Source organism: Sebastes umbrosus, chromosome 18 (genome assembly GCF_015220745.1).
Source record: "Sebastes umbrosus isolate fSebUmb1 chromosome 18, fSebUmb1.pri, whole genome shotgun sequence".
Taxonomy (NCBI): domain Eukaryota; kingdom Metazoa; phylum Chordata; class Actinopteri; order Perciformes; family Sebastidae; genus Sebastes; species Sebastes umbrosus.
Genome location: NC_051286.1, coordinates 5825659 through 5853626, shown reverse-complemented (window position 1 = coordinate 5853626; position 27968 = coordinate 5825659). Strand labels below are relative to the sequence as shown.

General features: G+C 40.9%; 1 protein-coding gene and 2 long non-coding RNA genes across 4 annotated transcripts in view; 1 reads left to right on the top strand and 2 right to left on the bottom strand.

Annotated features, from left to right (window-relative positions):
* The window catches only part of LOC119476735 (disks large-associated protein 2), a 110621-nt gene that overhangs the window by 68979 nt on the left and 13674 nt on the right, over positions 1 to 27968 (bottom strand). The gene's annotated exons all lie outside the window — the stretch shown is intronic.
* LOC119476736 overlaps positions 1 to 27968 on the top strand; it is a 115103-nt gene that overhangs the window by 81524 nt on the left and 5611 nt on the right. Inside the window, exon 4 of the long non-coding RNA XR_005204096.1 lies at positions 6899 to 6982. This is a non-coding gene — a long non-coding RNA (uncharacterized LOC119476736). The remainder of the gene's footprint in view (positions 1 to 6898; positions 6983 to 27968) is intronic.
* LOC119476738 lies at positions 502 to 8157 on the bottom strand. The gene is made up of 3 exons (XR_005204098.1): positions 8140 to 8157; positions 2027 to 2030; positions 502 to 1910 (listed from the first exon to the last, which is right to left on the bottom strand). It is a non-coding gene; the product is annotated as an uncharacterized LOC119476738 (long non-coding RNA).

Sequence of the window (27968 nt, the reverse complement as noted above, 5' to 3'; positions counted from 1 at the left end):
TATCACCCTAGGCTCTGGAAAATTGTGATGGTCATTGTTTTGTTTTTTTTACTAATTTCTCACATTTTATTGACAAAATTATGAATCAATGAATTACAAAAATAATCAGCAAATGAATCCGTAATGAAAGCAATTGTTAGTTGTAGCCCTCAAAGGCAATTCACAATACATAAGGTAATGAAATTAGCAAAAATTACAGATGCCCTGGAGAGGTCACAACTACACCATCCGTCAGTTTTTGGTTAATCAAACCTCAAATTGAGGCTTGTACTTAAAAGTGCACTCAACAGTAGAATACCCTACTGCTTCCATTTTTACATGACATACATAAAGATGAAGAAAAGGAGACAGAAATTGAATGCCAAATACAAATAATGACTGTTATTACTAAGAATATGATTCACAAATGAAGGCCTTTACACACCGGGGGCGTGACGAGTAAAATGCAAAATACTCGTTTTTATAGTGAAAGGTGAGAACGGTAGGAGTGGATCTTCTGCGCTGCCTTTGTAAAGGTTTAAAGGAGTAATGAAGTTTGCCGTAATTGTTCGGACTACGGAGCCTCCGTGTTGTTGTTTCATAAATATAGGGGCAACTTGACCCGTTCCACGCAACGTGTTTGGTTGATGCCTTTATTCGCGGTGCCAAAGCTCAAAGAAAAAAGTGTTGCTTTTTCGCCGCGTAATATTCCCGTTCTGTGTGAACATATTCGAAGAAATATACTGGTTAATCACACGGAAAAAAAACGCCCCCGGTGTGTTAAGGCCTTTAGATGTACAAATGATTTAAATTGCAAATAATCTACGTACCATATGGTCACAAATCCCTCAGGTTTTTATATTGGTCCTGTGCAAATAGGGCATTAGAGTAACATGAGAAAAAGATTACCCTGTATAAGGCTGCTTAGCTGCTGCAGGACTCCAGAGGGCTGATATCTGCCAACATGTGAAAGATTTTGCTGCTTGCTTTCCTTGTATGGTGCCGGTTTTCACTCCATTTCCCAGGGAGCCTACAGCCAGGAAGGAAGCCTTGAGCTCCTCTGCTGATGAGGTTCAGTTACCTCTAATTAATCAAAAGGGTTTATAGTCTTTCAACTGTGTCACGTATTCTTATGAAAGACAGACTGGACCCAGATGTACATTTCTTTTTTTTTTCCTGTAACCATTTGGTACGGGATCCGTCCAAAATGGTGCAAAGAAATAGAATCTGAGGTAGCACCACATCCATTATTGATTGTTTTTTTTCTTTGCAATCTCTTTTCAGTAAGCTTACAAAGAAAGCTTGTAGATTATTTATTAGCATTGTCTATTTGTCATGAAACTATTCCCAGTTGTGTCTGAAATAAAAGCGACAGGAATGCCGCAGATGTGACAAATGCAAAGAAAAGCTCTTAGAGGGGGTTTCGCTCTCTGTTCGTTTGATCACAGTTTTCTTTTTCCTTTTTTTCCGTCCGTGTCGACTTCTCAAGGCTGTGACGCCAGAGACTGAGTGGGTGGGAGGGGGTGTAGTGAGTGTTGCGGGGGTTTGAAACATCTCCTCATGAGGCATTATCAGTGATGACAATGTGATGCTGCAGCTAAACTCTCATAGCGAGATGCTGAGATGTTGGGGAATCCCCTGGATAACGGTTTCACCACAGTGGTGCAGTGGAGTTAACAAGAGCACATCCTTGAGGAGGAACTCAGTCTGGGGAACGATATTTTATTGGCAGACTACTGTGTGTGGCATGTACTTTTAATGTTAGACTGCCCCTTTGTGCTTCCTGATATTCTGCACTGTGCTATCTAATCACAGAAGGCACTTGATCACTATGATATTTTAAATCAAAGCACCTCGGTTGTCAATTTATGCATAAATAGTATTTTTGTCATCCAACTCACACTCTAACACATGGGCAGTAGTAATATAAACTCCTTACAACTATCCTAAAGGATAAAGGAGTTACAGTCGGGTAGAGTTTTTTATGTTAAAATGTGCAAACATTTGCATAATTGTAATTAATCAAGGCGCATGGAGAAAAGCATACAAGTCTCAGCACACACAGGGCGTGGCAACTGACATTTTGCATATAAAATAAGCACCCGGACTATAAATTCAGTCCTGTCCACCACAGTGTCCTTGTAATGGAGCGGAGAGTCTTAAAAGCCTCTTTACGCTGTGCGATTTGGGGCTGTAACAGTCAGATCATCATATTATCATATTACCTCCTCCGCTAGCATCTCCTGTGGGCGGGACTAAGACGTGAGGAGAGGAGGCAAGGAAAGGAATCAAGGACGTACAAACTGGGAAATCGGAAAGGCCCTTGTTGTTGTTGCCATGGTTGGTTGCCATTGTGATCACGATTATGATTCAAATGTAATAAATACGGCTAACACTTAACAGCAGATATCTTCAATCATATCTGAATCACACCATCACAATGTAAAAATACCATGTGCATCACTTTTTAATGTCCCCTGGAAACAGTTTCCGTTTCCGCTTCTTGCAGCACTTTTTCTAAATGCTGCGCATGTGTTGTCAAATTAATGTTTTCGAGTGTCATCAGGTTGGTTAAGATGTTTCATCATTTTCTTGTGTTGTGTCTATTTGCATGTACTTTCTTAATTTGCAGTGCGTTGCGCTCTCAGGGCCACCATTCTTCTACATTGATATCATACAAACTCACACAGACTTTATTAGACCCATCTCGCACCCCATCTTGTTTGACATGCAATGAACTTAGAAGATTGATGCTATTGTACCGTGTACGGGCGCCATAAGAGAAATCAATGTTGTTGTCCAGCAAGGTTAAAATTTAAAGCACTCCAAATATAAGAAAACACAAATGTCATCAAGGGCTCTTGATACACCTTTTTGAGTTTGACTCAGGGTTTTAGAGATCTGCAAATTACCAGAATGTCATTCTCGGTGCTCAAAAGTTAGTTCAGAAACAACGTCCAGGTTCCTGTTCATAACTGGCAGTTTTTAATGGAACTATTTTTACCGATGAAATAGAAAATGTATCTGAGACAGAATGTAGCCTGTCAGCATAAAGGTCATGCCTGCAGCTGTGTAATTATACATGTTTAAAAAAAGGAGAGCCAACGACTGCCAAAGACACGATATAGCAGCAGTAGATCTAACGCTGCCAAGTCTCGCTGCTCATCCTTCAGTCCATCCGGTCTGTTTGTGTCCCACTTTTGATTTACACTGCAGGCTTTACGAAGCTGTCTTTTGACATTAAAATCTCGTCAAGTGCAGCTTTAAACCGTTTCTCAGGTGCCGTGGCATTTTCTTGTTCAATTACAACTGAAAATTGTTTGAAATCCCCCGACGTTACCTCGTCCTTACAGTCTCACATGCTGACCTAAGTCGGCTAGGATCTCATGTTCTGTTTAATGATTAATTGACGCCATAACGTGAGGTTAGAGCTAAGTTAATTACAGAAATAAACAAACAACCTGTAACCTCTTATGCATTATTGATACTGTGCATATCGGGCTCTGAGAGGGAAAACACGGCTTCCATATCTGGGGCATTATCTGGGTTTGTTTTGGGCTGAAGTGTTGTGTGCACCACACATATTGATTTTACCGCAGGGAAAGTGATTTATCAGAATTACTCAAGGATGCTGGACACCGTGTGCATAAATAATAAGGCAGCGCAGACCTCATTTAATTGGGTAGATCTCCTCTCTCTGCCTTTAAGACGGCACATACACTCACTCATTTACTGACAAGTATCGCTAAGTGATTTCTCTCGTGTCCTCCCCACTTGTCCCTTCACTCTTTCATTCACACACACACATACAGTACAAAAACACACTTCTTCAGCTTTAGGGATGAATGGATTTGCCACACTGCATTTGTGATAAAGAACTCAGGAATAAAAGAGATTGTAGAGAGGAACAAGATGACTGAAAATGACTGATGCCATTCTGTACCTGCATTATGCAAATCATCCTCACAGGAAACGAAACATAGAAAATAGAGCTGTCAAAGTTAACGCGATGATAACGCAAATTCATTTTAACGCCACTAATTTCTTTAATACATTAACGCAATTGATCTTCCGGAGGTTGTAGCGGGCTCAGTTTTAAAGCTAGAGTGAAGATACTCACATGAAACTAGAAAACCTAAAGATGAATCCATTGGTACCAACCATGTCATACTAGCTTGTCGGGAAGGAGGTTAAATAACGCTCCAAACTTACGCTACATTTTGGCAAGAAAACACTGTCATGGTCATTTTCAAAGGGGTTCCTTGACCTCTGACCTCAAGATATGTGGATGAAAATGGGTTCTATGGGTACCCACGAGTCTCCCCTTTACAGACATGCCCACTTTATGATAATCACATGCAGTTAGTCAGCACACTGACACACTGACAGCTGTTGTTGCCTGTTGGGCTGCAGTTTGCCATGTTATGATTTGAGCATATTCGTTATGCTAAATGCAGTACCTGTGAGGGTTTCTGGACAATATTGCTCATTGTTTTGTGTTGTTAATTGATTTCCAATAATGAAGATATACACACATTTCCATAAAGCAGCATATTTGCCCTCTCCCATGTTGATAAGAGTATTAAATGCTTTACAAATCTCCCTTTAAGGTTTGAACAGATACAAAATGTGTGATTAATTTGTGATTAATTGTGATTAATCATAGACAATCATGCGATTAATTACGATTAAATATTTTAATCGTTTGACAGCCCTAATAGAAAGATAGAGCAGTAAAAAAAAAAAAAAAAGCATAACTGACAGCCAAAAAGTCCAGACAATAACGGACAAACACGTTGCATTATTTTCAGTGTCTTTCAGTCTTTAAACAACAAAAATACATTAATGGTTTCATAACTACGACAAACTCATTCTCTGCAGTGGCAAAGTCCAAAACAATGTCAAGTATTCCTGCATAATTGCGTCATTAGATAAACAATGCTCCCCTAGAAATGGTGCGTTTACTGCTAACAACATGTAATGAGCTGCTGGGGAAAAATGAAATATTCTTTCACACATTGCAATAAAAATGGAACCACCTTGAATTTAGTCCAAGTTTATTTTCTTTCATGCCCTTTCAATTAAGCTGCTAACTGAGTGGGATGTTGCACACAATGTTTTAAAACCACTATAATGATTCATATTCCTAAAGCCAACACAGAAATTCAATTAAACAAGCAACATTATCTTATATATTCCTCTCTTGTCTGTGAATGGATCTAGCAACACACAGAATGAGATTCTACCAAAAACCTCAGATTAAAGGATTCCCTTATCTTGTTTTCCAGTATTCTCCTCCAGAGGAGAACCACACAACACAGTGCCACTATTTCCTCCACTATTATCAATTGTTGTGCTTTTCCTCAATAAGCTGGACATTTCTCTCCAAGAGAGTTGGGGCAGTTCCAGAGTCTTATTAATTTGTTCTCATTTGGCCGTCTCACAGTTAGCGCGCTGTGGAGACAGGCTGCTAATGAAAGTAAAAGCAGGATGTGGAGATAATTACAGTTACAGGCAGATCAGCTGCTGTTCTGAATCCATTACCATGTCATTTGGCTGTGATGGTGACTTCTTGCAAATTTTCCTCATGACAAATAATGAAGTTATCAATATGGCAGCCATATGTTATGCGCAGTGAGGATACTGTTGGTGCTCTCACTTCGATTACATGAAATAGTCGGATGAAAATCCAGCTGAATATAATAGAACTCTGTATCCTAAAGATTTAAAACAGTTCACTGCGATAAGATTAAATGAATAAGTAGGACTCAGTATGCTACTTTGTTTAAAAGAATAATAATTTGCTAATTGTTTAACCCACTTTTTAAAATACAGGATTATTGTTGTACTTTTATATACTGTATAATATATTATCTCTATATTATGTAGCAATACAGGCAAAGTCTTGAAAGATGGACTTCAACTTCATCCCTAAAGAAGAGCCCAGCAGTATATCAGCTGCTTATTGCAGATATATCAATGTCAGCGTATACGTCAGAAGATCGCACTACGAAAATGTAAAAAAATATATTTGAATTAATTCAGAAACAGTGTTTCCGTACAGTTTGTCCACTATAGAGCACAAGTTTATTTTTTAACTGTAGAATGTCCCGCTCTGTGCATGTCTTAAAGCCTTTGCACATTGAGTCCATAGTTTTTATATGTATATATTATTATATTTTTTTATGACGTTTGCATTTGCGGTGGCTCTGAGTGGTCAAACAACTCTGACGGATGCGAAAAAACGCACGGAATCGACCTACTCCGAAACCTTTAATGACGGCTGAAAGTTTCGGAGACGGTGTGTAAACGTGATTGACACAACGTGAGGTTGTACTTATTTGTAAACGTGCGACAATTTCGGCCGAAAAATACGGACTTGGTGTTCAAAGGCCTTTCGTCACAATTCTTTAAAAAACTAATTTAATTCATGTTATGTTAAAAATAATAATAATAACATATCTGCCAATACATTTTAAACTCTCAAATATCTATGTCAATATCAGCCTAAAAAAAATACGGTATTAGTCAGGATGGACGCTAAAATAAACTATTTTTTTAATTTATGGTAAATTATATTTAAATGTAAATTCTAAAGTTTGTTATTACGTAACTTATTTTGTGACAACTACAATGTCTGGATGTAATAATTACACAGAGAAAAGTATCTTTGGGCTTTGTGTATACTCTAGAGATAAAACATGAACCCTGTGTTTTAACCTGCAGCGGTTCCAACATTGCAAGCCAAGACAGCGACTGAACTTTCAGTTACACAGCATCTATTTGATTCCATTTAACTACACTCTCCAATCTCAAACCAACCCTCAAGGCATCGCAGCCTATTGATCGCACATGAAAAAGTTTATCTGTAACTCTAACTGTGTGTATTGTCTTGCTGTACTTCTGTTCTTCTCTGCAGGCCAACGAGAAGAAAAGTTTGCAGCCTCGTTGGAAACGTCGGGGCAGTGAAGTTGGCTCAAGAACAGGACTGCGATGGTGTTTGGTGAGAAACATAATGTATTCAGTATTCAAACACCCACAGTAGGAGTTCAAGGAACTTAGCCTTCACCGTGGCTTTTTTTTAATACGGGTATAAGGGTATCCTTCACAAAAATGCTAAGTGGTTGCCAGGCAACACCAGATTTATCAGTGGGAGACGGTTTGCAAGGTAGGGCTCACTTACAACTTTGCACTTATCCGAAGAGGAGAACGAAGCACCCGTAAATGAAGAGTGAAAGAGATAAACTCAAAGCGTATTCGAGCAATACGTGAGCTGTAAATTGTACAAATATATCCAGCGAGAGGACACACGTGTGCAAATCAGTCGTGTTGACAGATTATCCTGTTCCTAGTGATAATTAAACCACATGCTGCTGCGGTGTTCACCGAGCCGTCTGGCACATTAATGAGCCATAAGAACATGCTAAATGCACCATAAAGGGTGACACGAGACATTTATGATCAAACACACCTCACGTCCTCATTTATTCTTACAACTGCTTTTAACTTTGGACCTTTCGTGCATGCTCTCCATCCTGGTATTAGATTTGTCAGAGGAACTAAGTATTACATATTTCTCCCAAACATCAAACGGCATCTCCTTTGGATTTAAAGTTTGGGATTTGATTGCCGGAACATCAAAAGACAAGCCAGCGGTGTCTTTTTTTTCCTCTCGATGTAAGTTACTCTTCCAGGCGCTCGTCTTCAGGATTTTTTGAAAGTACGATTCCTGTCACAGCGCCAGCCCAGATAAAAACAAGCGCGATGACCTCGGCTGTCAGCTGAGCAGCCCTCCTCTCCCCCCTCGAGAAGGGAAAAATAGACACAGTGGAAGCTCACAGACAGCAGCGATGGACACTGGGATTACACACAGAGCACTATCAAAACACCGTTGATGTACTGCAGCTGTTTGCTGAAGTGACACCCAATTGTTTTTTAAAGGTGTTTCTGCTATATTAGACGGTACAGTGAGGAGAAAAAGAAGTGGAAAGGGATGACATGTAACTGTTTGTGTGGGCTTGGAGTATCAATACAGCAATGTGTGTGACTGCCTAAAAAAAAAACTCAAGTGTCTCTGCTTCTACGGCATAAAATGCGCCTTCGGGCACCGTGTAATGTGAGACTTTTACCCCAGGCAGTAAATAAATCACACACACACACACAGCCACACACATAGTCACACATATATACAAACGAGAATACACAACATCTTTCGCGGTCACATTCAGCCGTCTCATGACACCATTTCTACCATTTGAGAGGGAAGCTAAAAAAAAAAATCGGAGCCCTTTACCCCTAATTCCCCTGTCTATTCTGGCCTTTTAACTGCTCAACCATGACTAAGTGACCACCGTTGCAACACCGCTACAAGGGCTAATAATTCAAGCAGAAGCGACTGTCAAAGCAGTTTTATTATTCCCGGTGATATATTACCTTTGCGGTGGTTGTTTCTGTCGGATCTCTCGCTGTAATTAGCTACCTTACTCGCCTCTATTGTGCAAATGTGACTTGACTTTATTGTGTGTGTCAAGCGAAGGGAAAGAGAGAGGGAGCAGGGTTGGAGGGCAAGGCTTTTTCACAGAGACTAGTCCAGGAGGAGTAATGTTCTGCCAGCGCCGTCCCAATTCCCACTGGTGTAATCGAGGTAGCCAGATAAGTTAATGTCCCTCTAAACTGCCCATCTTTGAATAACGTTCAAGACTTCATTTGCACCTCCAGTGTTTCAAAGCAGAACGCAATCCTTGTGTGACCCATCAGCTAAACCTGTGTAAACATAATGTGACATGAATCAATCAATCAGTGCGATGTTATGTGGCATTTTAAGAGCCGTACTGGCAGTAGGAGAGTAGCTTCTAGGGGTGAGGGAAAAAATCGATACAGCATAGTATTGCAATATTTTGCGTGGCAATATGGTATCGATAAACAGACGTCAAGTATTGATCTTTTGTTATTAGGGCTGTCGATCGATTAAAATATTTAATCGCGATTAATCGCAAATTAATCACACAATTTTTATCTTTTTAAAATGTACCTTAAAGGAAGATTTGTCAAGTATTTAATACTCTTATCAACGCTGAAGTGGACAAATATGCTGCTTTATTCAAATGTATGTATATATTTATTATTGGAAATCAATTAACAACACAAAACAATGACAATTATTATCCAGAAACCCTCACAGGTACTGCATTTAGCATAAAAAATATGCTCAAATCATAACATGGCAAACTGCAGCCCAACAGGCAACAACAGCTGTCAGTGTGTCAGTGTGCTGACTTGACTATGACTTGCCCCAAACTGCATGTGATTATCATAAAGTGGGCATGTCTGTAAAGGGGAGACTCGTGGGTACCCATAGAACCCATTTTCATTCACATATCTTGAGGTCGGAGGTCAAGGGACCCCTTTGAAAATGGCTATGATAGTTTTTCCTCGCCAAAATGTAGCGCAGGTTTGGAGCATTATTTATCCTCCTTCACGACAAACTAGTATGACATGGTTGGTACCAATGGATTCCTTACCTTTCCTAGTTTCATATAATGCTAGTATCTTCACTCTAGCTTTAAAATTTAACCACTCCAACCTCCGAAAGATCAACTGCGTTAATGTGTTAAAGAAATTAGTGGCGTTAAAATGAATATGCGTTATCACGTTAACTTTGACAGCCCTATTGTGCAAACTATTAACCTCTTAACAATGCAACGCTGCTGCTATTCTGTCTTTTAGAGGTTGAAGTGCGCTCCGTCTTAAAGTGAGAGCAAAGTTACCGGTATCATATGAAACTAGAAAAGCTAGGGAATCTGACCTCAAGATATTGTGAATGAAAACTCGGAGATGAACAGAGTGAAAACTCTATTTTAGATATAACATATATTGACAAACTGCATAATTTGCAGTTGAAAAAAGGTAATAAATCGTAATATTCAGCATATCGAAAATGTTAAAAATCGCTATATGATTGTATCGTGACTTAAGCATCGTGATAATATCGTATCGAGGGGCCTCTGGTGATTCCCACACTTGGTACCTTCATGAAAATTTTAAAATATAGCAATGAGACGTGGAGTCCCTCAGCCTACCCATCTGCAGTGTTGTTCAACTATGGTGGCAGTTGGCAATGAAGGCTTTTTGCTTTGGTGTCTGAGGAAAATGAGAAATGGATGTGTGACAGGCACAGCTCCTTCTAACATGACAGTGTCAAAATTGTCAGACTTTACTGCTGTCACATTGAAAATGGCCAAATTTTACAAGTGGAGACTCAGAGGACTGAGTCATCAACCATGCCTTTTCAACATCACAGCTAATCTGCTCCATCTCTTGTTCTCTGTGCCGCACACGGCCTAATGAGGCAGAAACCACTTGAAGTGCTTTTTTAGCGACGAAAAAAATGTCACCACCATAGCCAATCTAGCAGCCAAAGCTACAGTAGATGCAGCACAGGCAAGGCATCACTGACTCATCACACAGTGTTTCACCAGAACTAATGGACAGCTGGCAGCAAGAGTCCATGTCATGCACGCAGGCCCAGCCAGCCCGGCCTCCCCCCAAGGTCACAGCCAGTCTCTCGCAGAGCACTGGCACCGGAGTGGCAGATGGTGGCGAGATGATGGCCTATCATTACTCATCCAGCAGAGAAGATGGCTGTCCTTTGTCAGAAACAGGCTTGTGAGGATTCTGGTGTTTGCTGGTAGATGTTTTTCATAAAAATGTTTCCATGACCAAATATTTTTTTCTTCTGGAGTGAAGTGTTTTCCCTGAGTTAATATGAGGGTGCACTTTTGGTGAAGGTGTCCAAAAGTCAAAGCCTTTGACAAGATCAGTAGGCAATCTCCGTGTCTGAGAAGTGAAGCCAATGCTGAAGTGCTTTAAACTTACATTCTTTCTAACAGCCAGCAGGGGTTGACTCCTCTGGTTGCAAAAAGAAGTCTGATTGTATAGAAGTCTATGAGAAAATTAGCCTACTTCTCACTTGATTTATTACCTCAGTAAACATTGTAAACATGGGTTTATGGTTCATTTAGTAAATGATGGTCCCATTTAGAGTCAAACAGACCATAAAGCAGGGGATGCTTTAGGACGTGGCTACCTTGTGATTGACAGGTCGCTACCACAGCGTTGTCCGGTCTGGGAGTTTAACCCTTTCACAGTGTATTTTCAGTTCAATAAATATAACCTTTTTGGTCGCCTCAAAATGTTTTATTCAGCATTCAGTTGTACTTAGCTCCAGCCTCTCGTGTCACTTCTGGTTGCAAAAAAACAAGATGGCAACAGCCAAAATGCCGAACTCAAGGCTTCAAAACAGCAGTCCAAAAAACCAATGGTGACATCACGGTGACTACGTCCACTTCTTATATACAGCCAATAGACAAGACAAGACAAGAGTTCTGGGCTACTGTAGAAACATGGCGACCAGCTCTGTCTAGAAGACCCGCTCCGTATGTAGATATAAACAGATCATTCTAAGATAACGAAAACAAAACCATTCTTATTTTTAGGTGATTATACACAATAGAAAACATACTTAGTAATATTTTATTACATTTCTGCTAATAGATCCCCCGAAATGTTACACACTGTTCCTTTAAGAATGGAAAGATCTGTACTGTACATGTGCCAGAAGTACACAGAAGCAGTGGTATTATTCAACTACCCATTAAAAAACCATAAACTTTCGTTTTAGATAAGCCAAACCAAATATTAGATGTTCAACCGTGAGACCAAAGTGTATTTTTCAAAAGTTATCGAAGCCTTTTCTCCCCAGGATGATCCTGGACGCTGACGCATTTACTGGCTGGTCTAGCCAAACAGGTCGCGTCCTTGAAAATGTGAAAGCTAATTTTAGAATACTATTATTTTATAGTTAGACCTCATATTTCAAATCTAAACAGTTAATTTCCTGTCTGAGAAAACCCCCTAACATCTCAGTTGGGTGGCACAATAACACAGCTGTAGAACGAGAATTATATCAGTTGTGAGTCTGATAACATCCGCCATCACCGCTGGTTGATGTGAAACGCCTGCTGGGATACTTGTCTACCCCTCAGAGTACAAGGCCCTTTTCGGTTGTCATCCATCTCAGATTTAGAGACTCCATTTTCATGCTAATAACCGAGGCTATCGCACCATCTTCATGCACTTTAAAGGCAACAAAAAGTTTCAGTGTTGGAGACTTTAATGCTGTAACAACTGGCGGATTGAATAATTGTCTCTGTTTGGGCAGACTAGAGATGCACTTAAATGCATCACTTTTACAGAGGCAGAGGCTTAGTCACCACCTCCCTTCATAGCGCACACATACAGACAATAGTGACCTGCTTCTCAGCAGGATATTGGAGTTTCCTTTCTAGCTGCGGGACGTCTGCGAGTGAAGGGCTGAGAGGAATACAGAGGAGGAGGTGTGTGGAGGGTTAGCGAGTTTGTTGCTAATGGACATTTTGTATCCTCAAAGCATTAATGTTATGAACAAAGATGAGGCTTAACAAGTTGGGGCAACAACACCCCAGGGTGTGTTCAAGAAAATGATATAATGAGAAAATCTAATTTTTCTAACAGTGGACTATGAATGCGTATGGGGTTATGAAATGTTTGAAGCTTTTACATGCAATGTGTTTAAAGAACTGGTCCCGTATTTTTCATATTTGTCAAAGTTGTATTGCTATTTTTTTAAGTGGGGTTGTATGTATACTCCCACGTTCTGCAAGGTAAAATTAAATGTTTTGTGAATAGAGTCTGGTCTGGTCATGAATACTGCAATATAATGGCTTCAGCTACTGTCGGAATGGGCTGTCTTATGGCGTGGACAGGAGCAGCAGAAAAACGTATTTAAGCCACCTAAAAAAATCGATATCAGTTTAAGTGTAGGCTATATTTAGAATATTTTCACCACTTTACCTCGCCATCAGACAGCCCTTATATCGCAGTCTTCAAGACCAGGCCAAACTCCATTCACAAAAACGGTTATTTTACCTCGCAGAACACGGGAGTTGCTGGTCTAGCGCTGCATCGATCGGTTAGTTTGTTTGTGTTATTGTGTGACTTTCGGATCCGAACTAATGTGGCGTCAACACAGCAGTACATTGCTTCTGTGCCGGTACTCCTGTCTGCTTCTCCTGTATGTAACATTAATACACTATATAGATGCATATATACTGTACATGTAGCAGCGTCATCATGCAGAAACCTACGTCAAGTCAGGCGGGAAAACGTTTTTAGAAGGAAAATAACATTTTAACGCTAAAATTTTAATGTTTGGATTTGAATACATAAGGAACACCACTGTGAAGCTACAGAATGACATAAAAACTTAAAAAAAACAATGAACCCGCCCTTTACGCTTACAAAGAATAAACATTTTTAAAAGTTAAGATTATTTCTTTTTCATTTAATGTCTATGGACAAAACCGAGTCTGAAAGTGAACAGCCCCGAGCCTGAAACCCTTTTGCTCTGATTGACTCAAAACGGTCCTGGGGGTCTCGGTGACAGACACGGTAAGACCTGGCTGAGTGTTTTCTCTACTGTCTCCCTGTATCTAGGCAACAGCAAACCACCACGATTATTACATCATCTGGCAGAGTGGGCCTCCCATGTATTAATCTCAAAGCAACACTTAGCTGAGCTTAGTGAGCGGTGAGCGAGAGCAAAGGGTGCTTCACATGTAGAGAGGGGAGGATGGAGAACAGGGCAGAGGGTTGTGGCACGGGGACGGTTGAAGTGTGTCGGTATATATGTGTGTGTTGGGACCATCTGAGGCATTTCACACTGTAGCACGAGGGAGATTGTATATTCTACTTCACATGCTTCTGCAGACGGACACAGTACTGCTCTGATGGTTTATGGCCTCTATCGGGGGACCTGTAGTAACTGCAACAATATTGGCCAAACTGGGCAGAGTGGGTTTTTCCTTCAGCATGAGCCAGGGAGTGAGTTTTTAAGACCAGAGATCTCAGTACGGAGAGTGTTATCGTTGAGTCAGTGGTGCAGATCAACTTCCTGTTAACGCTCTACACATATATAACAGCTATTTTTGTGCTATATGGCAGTCAAACTCTTACTCACAGCCTATTTAAAAGACCAGAGATATTAGAGTATATTTTCCAACCAACAGTAACTAGTATTGCCTGTGTACCCCAATTCTAATACAGCTCATTTCTTTATTGTTGCCCAAAAGCAACTAACCGTTGCACAGGGTGATAAGTTCCTTCATAACCCTGAACTCAGTGTCCGAAATGAACTTTTTGACTCACCGGTCAAGGGGACTGGTGGATAAAAATATCCACCGGCCAAGCATATATTTCACCGGGCAAAATAATAATTTTTGTGTCACATATTTATTTGTTTTTAGTAGATTTCATTGAGATAATAAGGTATTATGTTGAATACAAACTGTGCACTGCACACTGTTAAACACGTTAGAGACTCTTCAGTGTAACCAAGCATAGTTTTTTATTACATGACTATTTTGGTCCAAACGTTTACCCGCCAGTGTGGCGGATAGCCTTCCGAGATTTACACGCCAATCAGAAAATACCCACATTTGGCGGGTGTTAATTTTGGACCCTGCCTGAACTTAGTTTATTGACTCAATCCCACTAAAGCGTGATCTATGCTTGCTGCATCCGCGAGGGTCTTGAGTGTCCGCACGACCAACATGACATCACAACATCAGACACGGCCCTTCACAGAGTTTTTTTTCCTATCCGCACACATCCGAATTTTTCTAACTACACGGACACGGATAGACTGAGAAAATGGAGAATTCTGAGGAGCTTTGAGAACGTAAAAGATGCAAAGTGTCCTCATCATGATTCCACGTCAGCTCATGTCCGTGTGGCCGTCCTTGCAGAAAGCATAACCGAAGATTTACGAAATTCTGCTGCCTTAAATACTCACTACAACACCAAATGTGTATTAATCTGCAGCTGAAAATAGTCCCTGAAAAAAGCCCAAAACTACAGTACACAGTTGTTGAAAGGAATTACTTAGCTTTTATTATGAAATATATATTTGTGATATGTTTTAAAGATGAATGTCTTCAGTAGGAACGAATGGGGCTGCGGCTGAGTGCCACTAGCAGGTCAGAAAGTACTTAAAGATGCAAGAACTTATAGGTCGTTTTGGTCTTTTCATAATAGGTAATAGATAATAAGAGAAATGAGCAGTAGAATAACACCAGACATGTTTTAAATCTACATTTTCAAATTATCCACCTTGTCAGATGTGGATGATTTTATGGTGATTTTACATTCCCTGACAATTTAAGGTAATAATAAAACAGGAATCAGGAGGAAGCATTTTATAATATTGTTATTTCTATGTGGTATTAAAGGCACAATCTACCGTATTTTACCATCTGAGTTTGGGTATATTCATATTTGAGTCTGACCTAGAAACGAGGTTATGCAAACATTCATAAACAACATTAATGTAAAACAAAAATGTAAAAAGCATCCAATTATATGAAAAACATCCTCACAAAAGCAACATAATGTGTTTAGGGGACTGGTTCTGTCGCAAAACTGTCTGCAAACAAACAGGATGCCATACTCTCTCCTCCTCCTACTTGCAGCCACTAACCACACTGTATGAATAATACATTTAATGCATCAAACAGGCTAATAACTAATACAGTTTGTCATGGCACCAAATGACTATTAGCTCTGTTTACTCACTTCTTAATCATTTTCCAGAAACAAGTGTCTTATCATGTGCACAAGATGTCTTTTTTCAGCCACCCTTGGCCTCTTGATTTAACCAGATGTCTCCATTCTGTAGCCCATCAGGGCTCATCAGTGTGGCTCTGTGTGCACACTATGTTTAAGCTAATATGGAGCTCTCTACTGACAATAATACTGATAATTATTAGGCGTAATAACGTGCTTCCGAGCTGACACATTGCGTATTAATGGGAAAATGAAGAAAAAACTTGTATATAGTCTATAATACATATAATAATTTTATGTTTGTAGGTCATGTGATTTTATCGTACAGTTCACAGCGTCCAGTTTTATATTTTACTGAACTCTGTCCGCCTCAACTTTTAAAAAGGCAATAAGGAAGATTTGTGCTGTCCTATATTGCACAAAACTACTTTTATATATCTGTGGATGATAAGATTATTGATAAATACCAATGAGTGGTGGTTACTTGGCCAGGTGCTAAGATTTGTAGCTTTCAAGACTCAATTTCTGGCTCTGTGTTGGAAGAAATCCTCCTTACTTTGGTAATATACATTTTCACATTTTATTAATGGAATGCCACCGTAAGGCCAAAGGCCTTTTGTTTATATGAATGTCCCTCCTTGGAAATCAATCCTACAGTAGAAAAAATATTTTTATAACACTAATTAATTGCTGTCTGGATTATGTTAGCTGTCAGCATTTTTTCAGGTGTGGGAAGCGCTACCTTTATGTAGTGTATACAAGTCATGAGGAGGTGGTCGGGATGGGTGCTGAGCACACAAAGCTGAGGACATAACCATAAAAAAAAAACTTTAATCATGCTTTAGGCTGAGTGTCCATATACTGTAGCATCTTTCTCTGGCAGAAAAGCACTGGCAGAGACTAGAAGCTAGAAGCGCTCGGAGCGGGTGCACAAAAAAGTCGGAGCAAGATGCTTGGTACAGCACTTTTTCCTCTAAGTGGGCGCAGACGCTCTCTCCTCATTGGGAACAATTGAGAAAAGACGCTGATGCTCAGAAAATAAAAACGCTATATGGACACTCAGGGCCCTATTTAAATGATCTATAGTGCATGGTGTAAAGTGCATTTGGTGCGTGTCCTTTTGCTAGTTAAACGGCGCATAATCTGGGCGCAAACGAAGGGGCAAAGGGGTTGTATTTAATCTCTTAATTAATCGTAGGTGTGTTTTGAGTGTAACATTAATTAAAACCAATTAGTGTCATCTCCCATTCCCTTTAAAAGGCAGGTGTGCCTGCACCTGGCGCATTGCTATATGGCGGATTTGGCAAATTGGAGAAGCAAGCGGTTTTCTATAGGGAAATGTTGTTTTTGAAAGGCTAAACATCAACTAATATAGATAGAAGCTGAATATTTTGTTGGATAAAAACATTTTGTGAATTTGGGAAATGATTACATCCATTTTTTTAAATCAATTTTGACTTTTGGACTTCACAACGCTCTGGAGTTATTGGAAATGTTTGGATCACGTAAGTCGGAAACAATCCTACGCATCCACCACTAGAATCTAATTGTACAAGTCGTATGATACTAATAATAGTGTAGCCTGATCTTTATCTGCAAATTCGCAGAAATACCGGGTTTGTTTCCACACACTGGACCTCAAAAGCGGCTTGAAAATCTCTCGCTCGTCTGGCTCTTCCCCACCATCCGCTATGCTTTGTTTTGTTGTCGTCTTTCCGAGATTGGCGCTGCTGGCGCATGTCGATGACGTCTTACACAGGGAGAGTGAACCGGAGTAACGTTTAACATTTCTTTACGCTAAAAAATACATCCACGTAACGTTTGTCGTGCTTAAATACAAGGTGCAAATTCTCAGTTGCAGCTTTGCGCCGGGTGTAAGATAGGGCCCTCAGCTTTATGCCGAATTTATACTTCTGCAGAAAAGCTTGCCTAGAGCTTCCTGTTTGCAGAGCTAGCAAAGACATGCCGCGAACCCCCCTGGAAAAGGTGACTACGCGCCAGGCACCGCAGACGCCACAGAAGTGTGATTGCACATCAGAGCCATGAAGTTGTGTCGGGCCATACTTATGTGGAACTATTGAATCACGCCTATCAAATAAATCAAAGACCACCAGACCGCCCGGAGAGAACGCATCGGCGCACAGCTGCAGAAGTCAGGCATTAGTTGTTAGGCTGCAGACTGCAGCCACTTGACTGACAGACTGTTACCTGTTTTGTTTACAGCTTTGTATGACTGCTGGCTACATCTCAGTATTTCAAACACTGTATGAGTAAGTGTACCTACAGATTCCCAGGTGAAGAGAAGGTTTTTTTTCATTCAGGACGTTGGGCTTTGGAATTCCCCGCTTGTGGGGTTTCCCCTTTTTTTCTCTCACTGATTGTTTGATTGCAGTATTGATATTATTAATCGATGACTTGAGTTTAGTCTGTAAACTCATCATATCCTTTATAGGCCAAAACACTACTCTTCCAGATATAAACAGTCAGATTATGAATATAATTTCCCCATTTTATTTAGTTTAAAGTTTTTAGAGGGTTGACCTCGTTTTTGTTTTCTTTGTTCTTTGATTGCGCCCATTTTGATGTCCTGCTGTGGTGTTTCCATCAGCTGTGTTTTGCTGCACACGAGCAGCAGTTTGGCTCTCGCTCTCCAGTGTGATTTGTCAAAGCAGTCTGACATTCAACAGAAGCTGTTTCTTTTTAAGACACCAAGAGCACACTGCAGTGACAGAATATTTTAATAAAGATGCTGCTGAGGGAGATTACACAAGCACAAACTGAGTATTTCACACAGCAATATTTCTTATTATGTCCATCTGCAGTCACAATAGCGAGCCTTTGTCCTGGTTTCAGAGTGCCTTGGGTGGTAGCTTTGCTGTTGTGAAGGGTTTTGTGCCGGGATAACGGCCTGAATGGATAGCAGGTCCAGAGGCAGAGACGATAGAACTAAAATCAAATCCCTCCAGGGCATTAAGTGATTCATCTAAATGATGTTTTTGTAAGAACAAGATACAAACTATTTGGTAATGTGATTTTCAGTAAAAGCACGCAAGGTAATTCCAGAGGGCTGGTTGTTTTTTCTCATGCAAACAAAGTTCAATAGCAGCTCATATGACAGATCCAGATAATATTTTATTAGGATCACCTATAATACCGCATTTTCATTTCCCCATTACTCATAAATACAACCATAGAAACTGAGCTTGAAATGTAGACCACAAACACCGATAGACAGTAAGAGTATCTGACATTGATACTCTTACTGTCTCTACACACACTCTACCTTGTATTTCTAGGAGAGCAATTCAGTACTAGGAAGCACTCAGAGAGCACCTACCTTCACCGTGGCTGAGCAAACCTCCAGATGTCATGCTGAGTGGTTGATTATGATCTCTAGACAGTACCCAAATTCTGTCTACTAATGTTGGAAAAGGAGGTATTGTATAAGATTTAAGTCAGTCAGACTCACAACCACTGAGGTATGGCCATTTAAATGTGTCATGTTACTGTAGCGCCACCTATGGACAAAATGCTTTTTTGCAGAATCACCTGGAGTCTATACATGCATGTTTTTTTCTAAATTTGGTTACAGTTGCAGTACAATAAATGTTTATGGAAGCATCTCAAAAAGGCCGTTCCACTTAAGACAAAGTATTTTTTTCTTTTCAGGCTCATCATATCATGTTATGTGCCAAATTTTTTATAAAAAATCAGATGTAATTTACTGGAGAAGTGATGAAAAATATTTATTTCAAACACTTGATGGCAGAAAATCTAAATTTTGCATCTGTGCCTCTCGGTTCAGGAATAATGTGTTTAAACTTCTTAAACAAGTGCTTCTTAAAGAACAGCGTGTAACATTTCGGGGGATCTATTAGCGGAAATGGAGTATAATATTCATAACTATGTTTTCATTAGTGTATAATCACCTGAAACTAAGAATCGTTGTGTTTTCGTTATCTTAGAATGAGCCCTTCATATCTACATATGGAGCGGGTCCTCTTCACGGAATCCGCCATGTTGCTCAAACCAAACACTGTCTCTAGCGAGAGCCAATCAAGTTTTTACGTTACCTGAAGGCCACCGTAGTTCTCTCCTCTGAGTGAGGCGAACGGCGCTATCACGGTTTTGCACTTGGCGGCCGCAGTCTTGGAAAGGAAGGAGTGAGCGGAGGGGTTTTCAGTTGGTTGCAATCTGCAACCTCACCACTAGATGCTGCCAAATCCAACACACTGTACCATTAAATGGTAGGGATGTACGGATCCTACTTTTATTGTCCCAATATAAATTCTGACACCTCAAATCATTCAGTCTGCCGATACCGAGTTCCAGTCCGATACCAGTGCTCTCTCTCCCAAATTAAAAAGTCTGTATACCTAATTCGAATCATCTTTTATGTACTATAAGGTAACATAAGGCCAGGGATTGCTGTGGCGCTAAAAAAACAACTTTAATATCAATCCAGCGTATCAGATCAGGGTTCACAGAAGGCTGCGTAGTGGTTTTGTCCATGATATAACTTTCAATCAAACTGAGTAGTGTTTAGAGATATCCTTCTGACTAAGAGACAGACAAAAGCATAGCTGGTGTAAGAGGGTAATAAACCGGATGCTTTCAAACTGGCTGGCTGTGTGTGACACTTCCTGACTCAACATGTTACACTTGAGAATTCTGAATGGGATCGTGGGATATTGGTATTCTCCACCAAAACACGTATAGTGTGCTGATTCAAGTGAGCAGAGAGCTTTGATTTTTTGGTCTTAATGGGCTGACAGAATAATGGCTCGGAGAGAGGAGGTGCGTGCTTTTAGACGCCTCTCCCTCCTCTCAGCACACAGCGTGACACTCAGCACACACATGCCTGCTCTCTAAAGTGGTCAATCTAAAAACCCTGTAGACAGACAAATACTCTCTATGACTTAATCTATACTGTTTCCTCAGGATTATGTGAGGTTTTCTTTGTAACATTTGACGAGGAAAGTGGTGGAGTTGCTCTCTAGGGTTGGGACGATACACCTAACTCCCGATTCGATACTATCACAATACTTGGGTGCCGATTTGATATATATTGTGATTTTTAAGAATTGTGATTCAATAATACGATTTATTGTAATTTTTGTTAACTTTTTTAACACCGTGGGAAAAAGTTGAATCATACACTTATAGGGACTTTTACTCACTCTGTAAATATAATCCAATCAATCTTATTCCATATATGTATGTTGTATATACAGTTCCCTTTGTTAACACGTGTATACTTCTGCTAACTTCACCAAGTCCGTCTCTAGCTCTCCCGTCAGCTCCGTTCTCTTTATCCATCCATGGTCTGCTCCATCGGGGCCGTCGATTGCATTTAACATAAATGTCAGTATATGGGTGCTCTACAGTTGTAGCTTCGGTCCATTTGACCACGGAGATGAGAGTGACGGCCGGCTTGACCGCTCGTTACCAAAACACGATAACGTTTCCTGTCCATGACAGAGTTGGCATGCAGCTTTAGCCGTGATGTCTAGCTCTGCTTTTCCTGGCAATGTGTGAAACCCAAAGTGTTTCCATACTTTACTGTATGTGTAGTGTTTACCACGTTGGATATAAAACTTGAAGGTGCAGGTCGTATCCACAAGGACCCCCCGCCGTTTTCTATGTTCTCGTTTCGACTAGCTGTGGTTTGTTTCGTTTTTTGACGGATACGGAACGGATATGTGGTCACGTTACTCTGACTACAACAATAAAAGCGGTAACTTCCTTCTAGCTCCACATAAACTCAAATGAAGCAAATATATCGATTTTGGCATTAAAAATATAGTATTTTTTTTCCCACCCCTATTGCTCTCTGGTGGTAGCTTTCTCACCTTGGAGAAAAACACAATATTCTCTCTGCAGTATTAAAGCAGCAATGCCACTTTTATTTGAGTTCACTGATTCTGGTCAGGTACACACTAAACTCTTTTGTCTCTGTAACTTGTATTTGAAAACCTAGTCAGTGACGATATGAATGAGGGTTGTTCTATATGATCCCGGCCACTGAAAGAAATATGCCAACACTTTTCACCCCATGCAGACTCCTCTGAGGAGATCAAGACAAGCTCCAGAATTTTCCTTAATTAGTTTTGAATTAAACTGTCACCACCAGCGGGGCGTCAGACTGTGTTGTCACTGTTCTCACCTCCGTGTGGCGTGACACATCAGAGTGGAGGGCCACAATCTTTAAGCCTCTTGTGTTTCTGTGGGGGACGAACAGATCTATCTAATCCCACGCAATTAAAACGATTAGCGAACGCTGAGGCCGCTAAAAGGCCTCAAAGTAAAACAGTTGGATTTCATTCATGTGCCAGCACACATGTGGGAAAGCTTTGTACTCGTTTGGATATTTAAAAAAATATAGTGAAATTTGCTGCAAATCCAGATAAATATTACCAAGAAAAATCAGTCTCAGTACTGTTTTTATTCAAATGGTTTTCTCTTAAACAGATTAACATCTTAATAACCACGATTTGAAGATTAACGAAACTCATAAATGGACTCAAAAGTAAACTCCCATCCGTGAGAGTCTTGATGGATCCTTATTGAGTGGAATATCCACCATTATTGATATTCCACTTCAGGTTGTGCTTATGAGCCAAGGGTTTGCTGTTCAGACCAGGCTGAGGGTGTTGTACTGTATGCCAGCAGCCTGCTGGAGTCAAGTAAAAATATCTTACATAGGCTGTTTCCAAGTGGGCAGAGCCTCCTGATTAGAGGCTAGTTAGGGATTTGCCAAAGTGATTTGAGAGTTGAAAGAATGGCTGAAGAGCGGAAAGTCAGTTTTTGTTTGAAATCGAATATAAAAGAAGTTGAAAATGCTGTTTATGTGAGGCTGTTCTGTTCTGACGGTGAATGCAGGACAGCAACCTAGAATCAAGCTCCATTTTTATCACTGAAGTGATGAAGTTTACACAACAAAATACAGTCATTTGGAGGAAAGTGAATGTCAAAGCAGTTATTTCTTCGTTGCAAACACCTGCATTGCGCAGCTGTTTTGACTGAACATCTGCAGAGTGTTATTCTGAAGACGACTTTCTGTCTGTCACTGTGCATGTGTGCATTTACGTATATGATACAAAACCCAGCCAATTAGACTGTTGTCAGGCTATTAAATAGGCAATTAAGAAGGTATAAAAGATGACAACAGTGACCTCTAGCGACCGTAGTAATTATGACAGGAGCAGAAGCAGAAGTCAGGTGCTGTAGTATAGATAGTGTGAAACTCTAAAGGGTGGAGGTCGGGGACAATGGATGGATCTTTGTGTTCGTAGTTATTTTAACCCAAAACAATGTTTTCCCCTAAACTTAACTAAGTGTTTTGTTTTTTTGCCCAAACCTAAAGAAGTTGTAGTTTTATTTCCTAAACGTAAAGAAGTTGTAGTTTTATTGCCTAAACCTAAAGAAGCCTTTTCGTTTGTGTTCAAAACGTTCATTCAGTTTTATAACATGTTAGACCGTGTTGCTTTTAAGTTTCACTTTCATTTTTACAACGTAGTAGGCGTAGTAAGCCCCTAATGACCCACATCTATGGTGTTTATTGGGACTGATAACGCCTATTTAATGGCCTGATAACAGTCGAATCGGGTGCAGTAACAGAGAGCGTCTTAGCTTCCAGCTGATTAAACCAGCTAAGCGGTGCACACTGCCGGTGTTTTATCCTGTCCGTGGTGCTCTGGCTCCCCCCACCACCACCACCTTGCCTGACTGGACGCTGGTTTAGCACATTAGTATTAGCACTCTGAATTCCCTGTGTGGACATGTACCACCTGGCAGGCATCGCCGCCCTGCGTGAGTCAGAACACTCTGGCCATTAACGCACGGCAGGTACCATGGCACTGGCGAAGGATCAAGCCCATGTGGTAATGTCAACCTCACACACAGACATGAAACACACTCACAGCTTCTCTCCTGCCCCGACTCGTACTGATCCTATAAGCGCTCCCCAGAGTGTGATAGACTGAGATGACTGCTACCACCCAGCTTCTCTACAGGCTAACCCTGCACACAGCACATCCTATTATCAGCTATGGAGATGTTCAGTATGGACGCTGCCAGAGAGAACACACACACATTCAAATCAATTTCACACATGATGGGGTAACGATTAAAACTACATAGGTCGATAAAGCTGATTCTGATCTTTTTCTTTTTCTCTGGTATGAATTTCAAATGTAAAATCAAAGACCAACTCAAGAACATATTTGCTTTATGTATCCATATTCTGTTTTTATCTAATATCTGGTTTTCTATTTGGTTGGGGATGTTTGTGTAGTGTAGGCAGGCCCGTAGCCAGGATTCTAGAAATATCATATCTCTAAATTCACCCAGATGCCCAGCCACCTAAAACTATTTTTAACTGGCCACCAACAACATTTTCTGAGTATTTATAGCTTCTACGAGGAATTTTAATTTTGTGTTAATTTTGTGTTAATTTTGGCGGTCCCTGAGGACAAAAGCGGTAGTGATTCCGAGCACCAGATTCCCCTCAGAAAACCTCACTGCAGCAGGGTCCGACAGTCTGCCCTGCTTATGCTACGTTCATACTATGAGCGATAAAGGCAACAAAACGGCCAGTGTGGCCAGCTACGTAGTCGGCGAGTCGCCGTTGAAGTGTTGCTCAAGCGCTCGTTGATATAGTTATGTCATTGAATAGCACTGGGAACTGGCTTACAGCTTTTTTTTTTGGAACGGAACATGGTGAAACAAAAACATATGATTGGTTGACCCTTCATCGCGTCATTGGAGCGCTGAAAAAAGTTGAGACCAGCTCAACTGTATTTGTAGCGCGTCACGTAGCGACAAGTGTCGTCAGTTCGTAGCTTCATGTCACCGGCTTCCATTGCTTCCATTGAAAATGACTTGTTGCGGTGTCGCTCGTAGCGTGAACACAGCACAAGTCCTGGTTCTGGTTCTCCCGTGCATCCCTTCCCCCAAACAATATGGCCTGGGCCTTCATCAGCGTGGTGTCGGTGCTGGCTCTCAGCTCTGCTTCTGGCACGTTGAAGGCGGAAGCTAAGCCGAATCTGAGTCTGTCCGCTGTGGGCTGGTTGCTGTCGGACGCCCAATGGACTCGGGTGAACCTGCAGGATTTTGTCTAATTTCATGCAGAATCCAACCCGGTGGCACTGATGACCAGCGTTAAGAATAACTATATAGAATAGCCTTCTCGCTGATGGTGTCATTTACTTCGGTATATAGGTCATATAGACGCTTCGGTATTAAATTGAGATTCATAATATTCATTTAAAAGTTCTTTAAAAACAAAATATGACAGTTTATATATCCATTTAAAGCTGCAATAATCAATATTTTTGTGTATATCAAATAACGATGTGAAAACAATGTGATAAGGGTCGGTCATTGTGATGAATTCTCACTTGAATCTGCAGCTCCCCTCAGCGCTTTATAGCATCTTTCAGCTCATTGTTTAGCTGTCCGGTCCACAACTTTACTGCTTTGGTTCACTCTCACCGCTCTCGTAGCGACGTTTTTACAGCAGGCAGCTGTTTTCAGCGAAAAAGCTCTAAACACCCATCAAACAGCAGACAGACACAGTTAAAGAGTAGCTGGTGAACATAGTGGAGCATTTAGCAGATAAAGAGACAGATATTTCCCTCAGGAGTTGATAGAGACCAAAAAAAACAGAGCTGAAAGAGAGTGAATATCGGACTTCCATTCATCAGGTGTCCACAAACACGACTCCACGTGAATGCTAATGTTGCTTTGTTAACCGCTGGATGTGTAAATAAGCAACTGTTTGCCCACATGTAGAGCTGAAACAATCCGTCAATGAGTCAATTAGTCAAGCGAGAGAAAAATAATCTGCATAATTTTTGATTAATTTTTCTAAGCAAAAATGCCAAAACTTCACTGGCTCCAGCTTCCACTGAGGTTTTCTTAGTCCTCTGCGATAATAAACTGAATATCTTTGGGGGGTTTTTTTTGCAGCTGTTTGAACCAATTTAAGGTTCATCTGAAAAGTTCACACAGGCCATATCTTAATTACCACGCGCTTCTGACAAAACCAGGCAGCAACACCCAAAAAACTAGCAGATACGGTCGATGAATCAAAGGGCGGATCTACCCTTCAAACAAAATGCAGGCTGCATATTGACAGGGCAGAGCTTCGGGATTAGAAATCCTGTTGCTACAGGGATTGCCCTGGCCTTCATTCAGCAGGGACTCTCTGTTCAGGTCTGCACTGCATCATTCTGCCGAGACAGAAAGATCCTTTTCGCAGCTATTTTCGACACGCTCCGTCCCCGCGGTGGCCTCTTTGTCTGGCCAGGAATCACTTGTCACCTTTGTCACCTTGTAAGCAAGAACCTTTGCTGGCTTTAGAGCCCTCGGGGGATACATGTACAGTAACTAAACACATTAAATGGCACACATGTAGCTCCCAGAACGCATCAATGAGATTACATCGTTCACGGCTCACAGTCGACCATCATTAGATCGTCATGTCTTTTCACCTTCTGTTTCTCCGTCTTCGTCTCTCTCTCTCTCTATTCCCAACCTCTCACGATCTCACTCTTGCTGTCACTCTGACTCACTATCTCTCACGTACCCAGCATGCACACTCTCACACACTCCGTCAGTGACCAGTCACCATCCAGCCTGTCGTAACACACTATGACATACACGAACACGCTCACACTTGGACGTTCGCTACAGTAGGGCTTCAAGATTAGCAGCTACTACTAGCATGACACACAAGGAGAGAGAGAGAGTACAATACACACTAAGACACTTTGCAATCACACTACTGGAGATACTGAGCTGCAACACACACACATGCACTGCCGTAGAGCTTAATACTACCATAATAGCATATCCGTCAATGGCGCGATACATGTTTGTGTGCCTGATTTCACACTGTTATATCCCACACACACACCCTGGCCCAGATCCCTCTCATGAAGCAGCACTGTTTGGTAGAAATGTACAGCAGAAGGGGGTGGGGGGGGGGAATGCTACAGCTCCTGAGTATCTCCATGGAAACAGGCTGGAGAGCAGCATATCCCACTCGGCGTACTGTCAGAGACTGAGGATGAATCCAGTCCTCATTAGGGAAGCCGAACCACACCACACACCAGGCGGTTGATTCCATTATTAATTGCAACAGCTTTTTCACCCCCCAAAAAAAACAAAACACACACACACACCTGGATGAGGGGTTTCCTCATGCTCAAAGTAGTCAATACACTCCAGCTAGCTTATTGGACTTCGACGGGAGATTCTCCCCTCAGGCTGATCAATGCAGATTGTATGATTTCAGTCGCTCGTCCTTGCTCGTCATCGATTTTTCTCACAGTTACCATTTTAGCTCCTGGATATTTCTACAGTAACTGACAGCTGACATGGAGAGTGGAAATCATTCTCGAGTCCAAGGCGCTGATGATTCAATTTAAATAAAACCCCCTAAATTTATAAGAATTTGCCATTGATGCTGCCTCAAAATCCCACAGAGCTAAAAGCTTGAGAGCGTAGTAGGTCATGTGCTACAAGATGTAGTAGTGTAGAGGACAGTGAGAAAGCATTTGCCATAAATTTAGGTTGTAGCGGGCTGAGTTTTAAAGCTAAGTGAAGTGAAGATACTGGCATCATATGAAGCTACTGTATGAAACCTGAGGAATCCATTGGAACCAACCATGTCATACTAGCTTGTCGCAAAGGAGGTTAAATAACGCTCCAAACTTGTGCTAAATTTTGGTGAGGAAAAACTGGCATGGCCATTTTCAGAGGGGTCCCTTGACCTCTGACCTCCAGATATGTGAATGTAAATGGGTTCTATGGGTACCCACGAGTCTCCCCTTTACAGACACTTTATGATAATCACATGCAGTTTTGGGGCAAGTCATAGTCAAGTCAGCACACTGACACACTGACAGCTGTTGTTGACTGTTGGGCTGCAATTTGCCATGTTATGATTTGAGCATATTTTTTTATGCTAAATGCAGTACCTGTGAGGGTTTCTGGACAATATTTGTCATTGTTCTGTGTTGTTAATTTATTTTGAATAATAAATATATACATACATTTGCATAAGGCAGCATATTTGCCCACTCCCATGTTGATAAGAGTATTAAATACTTGACAAATCTCTCTTTAAGGTACATTTTGAACAGATACAAATGTGCGATTAATTTGCGATTAATCGTGATTAATTATGGACATAATGCGATTAATCGCAATTTAACATTTTAATCGACTGACAGCCGTACTTTTTGTGCAAACAGAACAGTGGGATCTGCATTTGCATTTATCACAGTCCTTGTAACATCAACATCACAGCACTACTTTGA